Genomic DNA, 12,176 nt, shown 5'->3' with positions numbered 1-12,176 from the left:
AGAACGAGTGATCCTGGAGAGGCAGAGGAAGCTCACAGCAACACTCTCCCCCAGATGCCCTCTGGTCACAGCCACCTCAATTTTCCCTCCAGCCCTACCCTGCCCCAGAGGTCCTGCCAGCTGAAGCTACAGCAGAGCGAGGCCAGTTCTGCCTGCCCACTCCAGGTAGAGCAAGCACCCGCCCCATCAACCTCCCAGCGTGAGTGCTAACCACTGGGCCACACAGCCTGGCTTACGAGGTGGGCCTGTGCCCAAGGGCTGCTGGCCCTGCTAACGCCCTCCCTCTGCACTGGTTTAGTATGTGGTGCCATTTGCAGTTTGAAGGGTTCTGGGATCTCTCCCCACCCCCGCCCCCCCCAGGTTATCAACGTCTCCCCGCCCAGCATTCCTGGTTCCTCGGCGTCTCTAGCTGCGGCCACCTGCAAATGCCACCAGGGACCTATGGCCTCCCAGTGATGCCGAGGGTGCGTGCAGGGAGAGGTCTGGGGACCAATTGCCCACCACGCTGCTGCCGTGGAGGAAACCCCACATGCCACATCACCGACTTCTGGAGAGCAACCCTGCTGGCTACTCTGGCCCTGCGCTGGCACGAGGCACACAAACACACAAACATGCCTAGATCCTGACTGTGAGCAAGGCCAGGGGGCACCTGGCTGGCTGCAGCCAGCCGGCCTTTGCCTCCCCAGCCAGCTGCTGGGCTGGTGTGGGTGGCAGCAAGGATCTGTGCCAACACTAACACACTCAGGGACGCCGTGTGGCCAGGCTGGGCGGCCGCAGTCATTAGCAAGTCCAAGCACAAATAAAGAGACCCACAGAACCACCCTCGCCCACCCCTTTGTGCCGCAAGCCAGCCACCTGCCAGCCCTGCCATGCCAGCACCGTGGGCAGGGACCAGGGCTCCAGGCCAAGTCCCCCAGCCCCTCACTCTGCCATGACCCCAACTGGCATCCGTGGGAGTTTTGCATTGGTCCAGGCTCCAGCCCATGGATCGTGAACGCCCTAGTTGGGGCTGCGGCTGCCTGGGCCAGTCTAGTGCCAGGCATGGTGCCAGCACTCAACACGGGCACTTGTCCCTAGCTCACCCCAGCCCCTCCTGAGACAGGCTGTGTGTGTCTCCAGCCCAGGATTTCATTCCCTGCTCTGAGGCGAGCTGGATCCTGCAGCCCCAGCACAACAGGGCCCCACGCTGCGACAGGAAGAGCCCAGCCTAATGACTGGGGCCAGCTCAGTGCTTGGGACATCAGGGTTCCTGGCTCTGCTACAGACCCTGTGTGAACACAGGCTGGTCCCATCCCCCCTCTGTGCCCATCTGTAACAATCCCTCATCTGTACAGACCAGGAGATCCTTGGGCAGGGGCTGTCACACGGTATGTCTCGGCAGCGCCCGGCACGACGGGCCCTGATCTTGGTTGGATCTGGGCAGCGCCTGGCATGACGGGCCCTGATCTCGGTCGGGTCTGGGCAGCGCCCGGCACGACAGGGCTCTGATCTCAGGTGAGGTCTGGGCAGTGCCTGGCACAACAAAGCTTGACCTTGGTCGGGGCTTCCCCAAGCCTTCCACCAAGAGCAGTTTCCCTCTGGTGCCTGTGAGTGTCTGGTCCGCTGCGGTCCGTGCACGGCCAAACACAAGGGGAAGTGATTCCTGGCTCTGCCAGCTCCTCTCTGCTTGCTGCAGGACACTCCCCTCCAGGTGTGGGCGGTGCATCTTAGCCCCAGAGCCAGTGAGCAGAGGTGTCGCTCTGTTGTTCTGATCACAAACCTAATGTGCTATTAACACACTTGCCCCATGAATGCCAGGGGCATGGGCTGCAGTTGGAACGGGCCTGGGCCAGCCTTGCCCCATGGGCTCAGGGTTGGTGTGGGAATGACAGAGCCAGGGCAGCCCCAACCACGCTCATCTAGGGACCCTGTCACACTGATCCGTACGGGCATCACACACACACACACACACACACACACACCCAGACATGTCCTGCACCCACCCACCACGCAGGAGGACAGGGGGCAGGGATTTCATGCTATTTCTAGATTTAAATTCTCAGCAGTTGCCAGATACCCCAGTGATGGGCGCTGGGCGAGCCCCTCATGCCCTCTAGCCTGGCCAGGGCACCGGCTGGGGGCCTCGTGTGCCGGCTGGGCTCGAGAGGGAGGATGTGCCGAGCGGGTATTTCCCAGCTCTGAGCCCCAGGGTCCCCTAGGTCTGCAGAGTGGGGGGCCAACCAGGACCTCCCTCTCCACCCCCCAATCCCTCCCACCACCTCAAGGACAGCTTATCCCAGTGCACAGGGGGCCCGGCTGCCTTCCCCCACCCCCTTGCCAGGGCATGAGTGCCAGCAGGGCTGGTGCTGTGGAAAGCCCCCTAAACCCTCCCTCCAAGGACCTAGGTGGGGGCGGGGGCGGGGAGGCCTAGTCTGGAGTCAGGGACCACAGTGCATGCTGGGAGGTTGTCCCACAATCCCTTTCACCCCTGCCAACCAGCCCCGTCCCCTCCATGCCACTGGCAAGGCAGCTGTCTCCTTACCCATCTTGTGGGGGGGCTCAGTGCAGGGGCACAGGCCCAGGGCCACTCGGTTCTGCCTTCCCCGGCCCAGCAGGATCATGGCTCTGTCTCCAAGGGCAGGGGGCCTCTGGGCTGCTCTCCCCTAGGCCCAGGGGCGCAGGGATGTGGGGGACACACCGGGACTCTGGAAACGTGGCTCGGCGGAGCGGAAGAGCCCGAGCCGGGTGCTGGGGTGAGGAGGAGCCGGCACGGGGCTGCCAGACAGGTTTGACAGCAGCAAGCCCGGACGGCCGCTGCCGGCACGGTGCCCATTCCGGAGCCCCGGCCGGGGCGTCCTGACTGTGTGCGGAGCCACTGACCTTTGGTCCCTGGGGCCTGAGAGCTGCGCTCCAGCCTGGGGAGGAGCGGGGGCAGGAGGGGTGCTACAGACTGGGAGATTCGCGTCCCAGTCCTGGCCCCTGCCCCTCCCCGCACCACCGAGGAAGGAGCTGCTGGGGTGGGCCCACAACTCAGCTCTCCCTGACCCCCCTGAACGTGGCTGGCGGCCCAGCTCAGCCAGCAGCTGCCAGGAGCTGAGCCCGGCTGGGGATGGGCGTGTCTGGGCCTGGGAACGCGCTGGGCCCGATCCTCCTCTGTGCCGGCTCTGTGGGCCCGATCCTCCCTTGTCCCAGCACCATGGGCCCGATCCTCCCCTATCAGGGCTCTGTGGGTCTGATCCTTCCCTGCCCTAGCACCACAGGACCAATCCCCTGTCTGGGCTCCGTGGTCCCGATTCTCCTCTGCCCTGGCTTTCTGGGCCCAATCCTCCCTTGCCCTGGTTCTGTGGGCAGGGCCGGCTCTAGCCATTTTGCTGCCCCAAGTACGGCTGCACGCCGCGGGGGTGCTCTGCCGCTCGCTCGTCCCGCGGCTCCGGTGGACCTCCCACAGGCGTGCCTGCGGATGCACCACCGGAGCCACAGGAGCAGCCGACCCTCCGCAGGGACGCCTGCGGGAGGTCCACCGGAGCCGCCTGCCGCCCTTCCGGCAACCGAAAGAGCGCCCCCTGTGGCATGCCACCCCAAGCACACACTTGGCGTGCTGGTGCCTGGAGCCAGCCTTATCTGTGGGCCTGATCCTCCCCAGGCCCATTGGCCCAATTTTCCTCTGTGCCGGTACTGTGGGCCCGATCCTCCCCTGCACCTGCACTGTGGGCCCAATCCTCCCTTGCCACGCCACTGAGGACCCTATTCTTCCAGGTCCCAGCACCTGGTGTTGTCGCTGACACCGCTGCCCTGCCAGGGTTACATGCCACCAGCCTAGAAGGGGCAGCGCCCTGCACGCACTTTGCCCTCATGCAGGCAGCAGCAGCGAGGTGCGGGGCAAGGGGCAGGCGGCCCACCCCACCCTGCAGCCAATGACACTGGTGTAAATCAGGAGTGAGGCCATCGCCCTCCCATGGCTCAGCAGGGCCTGTGCCTTGTTTACACCAGTCGGGGCAGGTGGAGGGCTGGGCTCCAGGCCTGACCCAGGAGAGCACACGGAGCCAGGCTGCACGTGGGTGACTCCCCGGCTGGTGCTGCCTTCCCCTTTGCTCAGCCAGGTCAGAGCCAGCACATATGTAGGAGGCCCTTGGGTCCAGAGCCTTAAAACTAGTTGGGTGCCTAACTCCCCTCAACCGCCATGTGCCCAAATACCTTTCACAAGCTGGGCTGGCATAGCTCAGCCTGGCTGGCCACTACACGTTCCAGGCACCCATGGGGCCCACAGCAGCCAGTCGTTCACTAGGCTGGTCAAGGCAGCTGGGCAAGCCCCATCTCTGCGCCTGGCAGTGCCGTCCTGCCGGGGACCCTGGCCAGGGCTCAGGTTGGGGGGGCTGCTCCAGGGGCTTCATGGCCAGGCAGCAGCAATGACACATCCAAACCCACGACCCCTGGGACAGGGATAGGACCCCACACAGTCTGTTGGGCTTCTAGGGTGCCTCTGCCCGCTGCCTCGCCCCTTCCCCGACGGGCTCCACACGACCCCTGCTCCCTCACACTTTCCCCAATTGGCTCTGCGTGACCCCTGCTCCCTCGCCCCTTCCCCGACGGGCTCTGCGCGACTCCTGCTTACTCGCCCCTTCCCCGATGGGCTCCCCATGACCCCTGCCGCCTCACTCCTTCCCCGATGGGCTCCGCGCAACCGCCGTCGCCTCGTCCATCCCTGATTGGCTCTAGCCAATCCCCTTGTTGCCTCTCTGGTCAATGAAACTATGGCCCTGCCAGGGAGGCTGAGTGACTCTCCTGCACTTCTCCACACGTTCAGTCTCTCTCCTAACTGCAGCTCCCTACTGGGGCCCCTCCCCACCCCTGACTCTGTCCCCTTTGCTGTTCCCTGCTCAGCCCCAGGATCACATGTCCCCCAGCAAGGCCATGGCCTCATGGCTACTGTGTGCACAGCCCTGTGCTCCTCATTCACAGCCAGGGATGGCCTCCGCGCTCCATTGGCCCTGCCCCCCAGTGACCTGGGGTCCATAGGTATGCATCCCTCCTGTGGCTGTGGGGCCTCATTTCCTGGGCGCGGCTGAGCCCCAGGAGCTGTAGTGCCCAAGCCAGCAAAGAGCAACCCTCCAGGCTCTGCCCCCCAGCCCTGGGTCAGGACAGCCGCAGCCCTGGGGTCTGGGTGGCAGGGTGCAGTGCTGGGCACTGGCCTGTAGATGACAGCACAAGCAAGCACATGGCATGCTGGCAGGGGCATGGGAGCAGTGGAACAGAGGGATGTCAGCTGGACTGGCCAGGGAGCGGGGAGGCAGATGGATGACTGGGAGCACAGGGGGAAGCTGGTCTGGCCATATGGGTACAGGGGGCAGCTGGACCGGCAGAAGCGGGGGCAGCCAGATCATCTAGGGAGCAGCTGGGGTGGGGGTGGGGCACAGGGGGCAGCTGCACCGGCAGGGGAGCTCAGAGGTGTCAGGCGAATACCTCCCAGGCTTTGAATTGCCTGAAGCAGGTCTCAGCACCCCCAGGTTTGCCCTGTCTGCCCTCTGCAGATGCAGACAGACCTAGTGCACGGGGTTGGACCATCACACTGATTTGGCACAGTCACCCCTCTGCATCCTCCCCAAGGGAGTTAAGCACCTAAACACCTCTTGGATGTGGTGCTCCATCCCCTGTACACCTGGCGGTGGGAACGGAGACCCCGCCCTGGTGGGCCTCCGGCTGGGGGGCATCCTGCGGCTCTGGGCCCAGTTACCCCCCCGCCCCAGCTGAGGAGCTGGACATGACCCAGAATCAGTCACCACAGAAGAGATGCTAATAATAAGGGACGCTGACTTGGGCTGGGAGCCTAATTAGGCTCCACTTATGGTCTGGGTTTAAATAGCCTGCCCTGCCCTCGGCCCCTCAATCACAAGCTCACAGTTAGGTCCTACATGAGCCTCACGTTGTAATTTGCTTAGTGGATTCATTTTCATCCAGCGCCCGGATTCCAACACTCTGGGGGCGAACTCCAGAGCCCCTGCAGGCTGGCGCCATGCCCACAGCTGGGCACCCCAGCCAGCCGGACCCCTGAGAGACCAGGCACCTCACCCCTCACCGCTACTGGGTGAAATTCACCCCCGAGAGCCTGCCCGATGCCTGGGTGCCCCTGGACTCTTGCTTAGGGTGGAGAGCGTGGGCAGGGCAGGCGGTGTTGGAGGATGCTGGGGCGGGGTGGTAGTAGGATGGTGTTCAGGGGCATGCGACCCAGGGGATGGCGCAGCAAGGGGGGGTGAGCTGGGGGTGAAACAGGGAGTGGGGGTCCAGGCAGCAGAGAGCCCCTCCCCGGGCTAACGCTGTGTGTTGGAGGTGGTCTGGATCAATCAATGACTCATAGAAGATTAGGGTTGGAAGAGACCTCTGGTGGTCTGGATCATAGAATCAATGACTCATAGAAGATTAGGGTTGGAAGAGACCTCAGGAGTTATCTAGTCCAACCCAGGGCCAGCTCCAGGCACCAGTGCAGCAAGCAGGTGTTTGGGGCAGCCAATGGAAAGGGGCGGCACATCCGGCTCTTCAGCGGCGGGTCCCTCAGTCCCTCTCCGAGGGAAGGACCTGCCACCGAAGAGCCGCCGATCTTGCCTTTTCTCCCCACCTCCGCCGCCCGCTTGTGGCAGCAAAAGCTCTGCAGGCGGCCCTGGTCCAACCCCCTGCTCAAAGCAGGACCAACCCCTGTGATTGGTTGGAGCCCCCGTCCAGGATGTCACCTGATGTACTGGGATTTCACTGAGCCTCTCCTGCTCCACCAGCCTGGGTTCCCTCTCCCCGTTTTGCTGAATGAGGTTCTCTGGCCTCTTGCAGCACACACACCGGTAGGGCCACACTCTGCTGCAGACACAGACTGAAGTCAGCTCCGTGGGAGAGGACTCATGGAGATAAACCCAAAATAATACTGTTTTATACTGTATAGAAAAATCTGCACAGCGCAAGCTCATAAAAACCCACCCTCTTCCTCAATATGGAGAGAGAGAGATGTGCACGACTTCTTACCCCCTCAGTTAGAAATTACATAATCTGGGTTTAATAACAAACAAAATACATTTATAAACTACAAAAGGTAGATTTTAAGTGGTTAAAGAAATAGCAAACAGAAGGAAGGAGATTACTAAGCAAATGAAACAAAAAATGCAATCTAAGCTTGACACACTAGATAGGTAGGATACAAATTAGCAAATTCTCATCCTGAGTGATAAACAGGCTGGCAGATTCTTAAGGCACAAGCTGCCTTGGCTTTCCCAGGTTTTCATACACAGGCTAAAGGTTTTAGCCTAGGACCATCACTTCTCCCAGTTCAGTCTTTGTTCCTCAGGTATTTTCCAGTGTGGTGTTGTCAGGAGAGTGAGGCCCCCTCACGTTGTCATTGTCCCTCTTTTAGGTCCCCCCCCACTTGCTGGAAAGCTCTTTTGCTGTGACCTGGGTCAGTCAGTTCCCATTGTGCAGTGCTATCTCAGAGAGGTTTCTGTTGTACACAGTCCCTTGGGTAATCCTGGTGCTTTGGCATTTCCTCAGTAAGCCATTAACATTGTTTGGCCTCATCCAGCGTAGCCCATTTGAAATACGGAGACATGGTCAGATACAGAAATGATACCGGCACACACAGTGGATGATCACATTCGGTAAATCAGAACCTTTCCAATGACACCTCACAGGCGCCATCTTGCATAAAGCACATCTCAGTTCTGTTAGTTCCATCTCACAAGCATGTTGCCATAAAGAATATGGAGTGTAACGTCACAGCTCCAACTCAATCATCCCAGCCAGGGCTTTGCCAAGCTGGGCCTTAAAACCTTCTAAGGAAGGAGATTCCACCACCTACCTAGGGAACCCATTCCAGTGCTTCACCACCCTCCTAGTGAAATAGTGTTTCCTGATATCCAGCCTAGACGAATCACCCAGCGTAGCAGTAGCACAAGGGAGAGCCGAGTCCCAGGCTTTGGAAAGCAAAGCCGCACACGAAGCACTAGAGCAAATGCCACAGCATCAGCTCCAGGGGCCTCCCGGCTGGGCAACTCCAGCCTCGGGCACATGCCTGCCTTGTGCAGCTCCACCTCGGGTTGCGGCCAGTGGGCCCTTTGCAGGATGGTGAGGAGCCTGCCCCACAGTTGTGATATATTAGCACTGTGTCACCATGTCACATGAGAGCCCGAGCCACGGCCCAGGACACCGCTGGGCCAGGTGCGGTCCAAACGCAGAACAGAGGGCTGGTCCTGCCCCACAGAGCTGCTAAAGTCGCAGAAGCAGAGCATCCCCCAGCCACCACAGGCTCGTGCACTTGGGGTCAGGGCCAACGAGAGGGGGCGGGGAAGCCGGTACAAATTACCAGGGCCCGGCGGTCCGGAAGGGGGCCCGGGGCCCAGCTTCCCCCCACCCCCATCGCCTTACCGGGGCCTGGCTTCCCTCACCTCTTGTCAGCCCTGTTTAGCCAGTCCGCCTGTTGGTTTCACTAAGCATAACCCTAAGTAACTCGGGAGGGTGGAAGGCCACAAGGGTATGGAGCCTTCTTGGTTTTAGGCCTCAGCAGACAAGAGTCCCTCCATGTCTGAACTTTAATCGACCTAAAAGGCCAGGTGTAACAGCCGTTATCAGTTGCAACAGTTCTAACTGGTCTAAAGCAGAAATAATGAGGCCTGTGCACCTTTAGCAGAAGGACAAGATAACTTGCAGAAGGAAAACTTACTAACGAGCTGCCGCGGCCAAGATTACTTAATGCACCTGCGCTTACGTAACTGCTAAAGGAGGAGGAAGGAGGAGGAGGAGGAGCGAGGGGAAAGAAAGAAGAAAGAGAAAAAAAAACTTATAAAAAGGGAAAAGCCGCTTGTGTAGGGGGGCTGGATCTGAGGCATGCTAAGTCTCCCAGCACCGCTTTGAGATCTCAAATAAACTTTGCTTGCTTCTCCACCCTGGTGTGTTTATTGGCGCTACGCACTCTGGGCAACGAACCACTGTTGCTTGCCTTTGGGCACCCTCTGTGCCTGCAACACGCCCATGCTGTGGGGGCCTGAAAACTTTTTTTCAGCGGGGCCTGAACCTGCTTTCGGCGGCTCTGCCTGGGGTAGTGAAGGAGCTTTCTGCCCTTGAGGGGTCCCCTCCCTACAGATCAGTGCGAGGGGTGCCTGGAGATCCCCAGTTCTCTGCAGAATGCCAGGGATGCCAAGCCCAGAGCCACAGGCAGGGCCTATGGGGAAGGTCTCCTGGCCATGCCATGTGGAGACCCCAAAGAAGAGGCAAGCTGACCCCAGCAGGCCATCAAAGCAACGGGCCAAGCCGAGGTTCAGAAGGACCCTGGGGCACCTGGAGCTGGGAAGGAGCTTGCTGGGAAGAGCATGAGGAGGAAGATGGTGCCAGGGGATCTGCAGGAGAGGGTGGAACGCCAGGGAAAAGTCAGGCTACCAGGCAGCCTGGGAGAGCACTGCTGAGTGGGGCGGATGCTCCTTGACCTGAAGAGCTGGTGGCCCAGACCCTGGGTGAGGAAAACCCATGTCTCGGTGCTCAGGAAATCAAAGCAGGAGGAGATGCAGCCTGGGGCGAAGGGACACAGGTGATGCCTCCAGTCAGAGCCACAGTTCGGCCCATTGATCCAGCCCCAGAGTCATCTGAGTTTGCAGATGTGGGAAAACATCCAGCTGAGACAGAAACTGGCCCCCATGGGCCCCGCTCCCAGCCAGGCTCCTGGCACCATTCACATGGCCTGCCAATGCCACACCTGGGCACCCAGAGCCCTGGTGCCTCCTGGTGGCCCAGCACCACCGTCTGCCCAGCCAGTGCATGCTGGGGAGGGACAGCTGCAGGTGGTGTGTCTGGGCATAGGGCACCCCAGGCCAGGGGCATGAGGGACATCTATCAGGGCATCAGCTGAATGGCTCCTTTGGGGAGGACAAGTGTGACGAAGCTGGGCATTTCCTTAGTGTTTTGCATGAACACGGTGTGGGGCTCAGTTTCCCTGGGTGCTGCCTGTGTAATGAGGGGGTGGGAGAGGGTTTGTTGTTGCTAAGGACCAGGTCTGACCTCGCCTAGCAGCCGGGATCCCTGGACACCAGACAACACCCTGGTGATGGCAGACCCAGCGACGGGTGACCTGGTGACTGGGAGGCCCAGCCCAGAGTGGGAGCCTCCGGTTCTGGCCAGTGGGAGGACAAGGGGCTGAAGAGAGAGAACTCTGGTGACCCGACCAGCTGGTTCTAGCCAAGGGGGAAACAAAGGAGAGAAGCGAGAGGGCCTAGGTGATCTCTTTGCCCAGAAACGAAGACAAAGGGCGGAGGGGACATAGGGTGGTTGGCTGGGAGGAGGGGGCTGCTAGACTGGGGACAAAGAGCAGTCAGAATTGGGGACAGACCCAGCTGGACGGGGCTGAGACTGGCCAGGCCTGAGGCCCCTGAGAACTGCCCGTGCTGTGTCCAGATGTACAATGAACCCACTTGTGTTATGCTGGCGGATAGTCATGGCAGGGCATTGCTCCCCAGGGTGTGGTGGCCCCGAGCGAATGGATTCCCTGAAGAAGTATCTGAAGAAGTGAGGTTTTTTACACACAAAAGCTGATGCCCAAATAAATCTGTTAGTCTTTAAGGTGCCACTGGACTTCTTGTGTTTGTGGATTCTCTGAGGGGCCCACGGCAGAGCCAGGTGTGCTGATGGCTCAGAGAGGTGTGGGCCCAGGAAGCTGTGGAGCCTGGGGAGGGCTGTCAGACTGACGGAGCCGTATGGAGCCGAGAGATCAAAGGGCCTGGGAGTCCGGGACACCTGCCTTCCCGTCAGGAGCGCCCTCCGGCCCCTTCTCTCCACCCAGCAACCTGGAGAGAGGCCCAGAAACAGCCAGGGAGCCTGACTCATATAGCTGTGACTATGGAGCTGGGGGATCTGGCCCTCCGCCCCAGTCCTGTTGCACACCATTACCTCCTGCATCCCTGGCTCCCTTCGGTTCCTGAGGTCCAGTTACCTCCCAGCTTCCCCCTGCCTGACCAGCCACCATCCCTGGATTCCCCTCCTCCAGCCCACTGCCCATCGGTTCCCCTCCACCATTTTCCAACGTCAGCCACACACTCAGCCAAATGCCCCTGCACAGTGCTCACAGGTTCGGCAGTGATTCCCTGGGCATTTCAAGCTGTTCTATTTCTCAAAACAGCCTGTACAAAGAGAGGGAAAAGCCAGACTTGTGGCCGGAGGCCAGGACCAGTATGAAGCCAGATACCGAAAAGAGCCCCAAATGCTCCAACTCCTCCAGGCCCTGCCACTCAGTCTCTCGTGCCTCGAATACGGCCCCCTTATAAACTTCTAAGGAAGGAGATTCCACCACCTCCCTAGGGAACCCATTCTAGTGCATCACCACCCTCCTAGTGAAATAGTGTTTCCTAATATCTAACCTAAACCTCCCCCACTGCGACTTGAGACCATTGCTTCTTGTTCTGTCATCCGCCCCCACTGAGAACAGTCTAGATCCATCCTCTTTGGAACCTCCTTTCAGGTAGTTGAAAGCAGCTATCAAACCCCCTGTCATTCTTCTCTTCTGCAGACTAAATAATCCCAGTTCCCTCAGCCTCACCTTGTAATTCATGTGCTCCAGGACCCTAATAATTTTCATTGCCCTCCACTGGACTCTTTCCAATTTTTCCACATCCTTCTTGTAGTGTGGGGCCCAAAACTGGACACAATACTCCAGATGAGGCCTTACCAATGTCGAATAGAGGGGAACGATCACGTCCCTCGATCTGCTGGCAATGCCCCTACTTTTACAGCCCAAAATGCCGTTAGCCTTCTTGGCAACAAGGTCACACTGGTGACTCATATCCAGCTTCTTGTCCACTGTAACCCCTAGGTCCTTTTCTGCAGAACTGCTGCCTAGCCACTTGGTCCCTAGTCTGTAGCAGTGCATGGGATTCTTCTGTCCTAAGTGCAGGACTCTGCACTTGTCCTTGCTGAATCTCATCAAGTTTCTTTTGGTCCAATCCCCTAATTTATCTAGGTCCCTCTGTACCCTATCCCTACTCTCCAGCATATCTACCACTCCTCCCAGTTTAGTGTCATCTGCGTACTTGCTGAGGGTGCAGTCCATGCCATCCTCCAGATCGTTAATGAAGATATTGAACAAAACCAGCCCCAGGACCGACCCTTGGGGCACTTCGCTTGATACCAGCTGCCTAGACATGGAGCCATTGATCACTATCCGTTGAGCCCGACGATCTAGCCAG

The sequence above is a fragment of the Gopherus flavomarginatus genome, chromosome 2, assembly GCF_025201925.1.
Source record: "Gopherus flavomarginatus isolate rGopFla2 chromosome 2, rGopFla2.mat.asm, whole genome shotgun sequence".
Taxonomy (NCBI): Eukaryota; Metazoa; Chordata; order Testudines; family Testudinidae; genus Gopherus; species Gopherus flavomarginatus.
Note: the sequence above shows the minus strand (reverse complement) of the source record.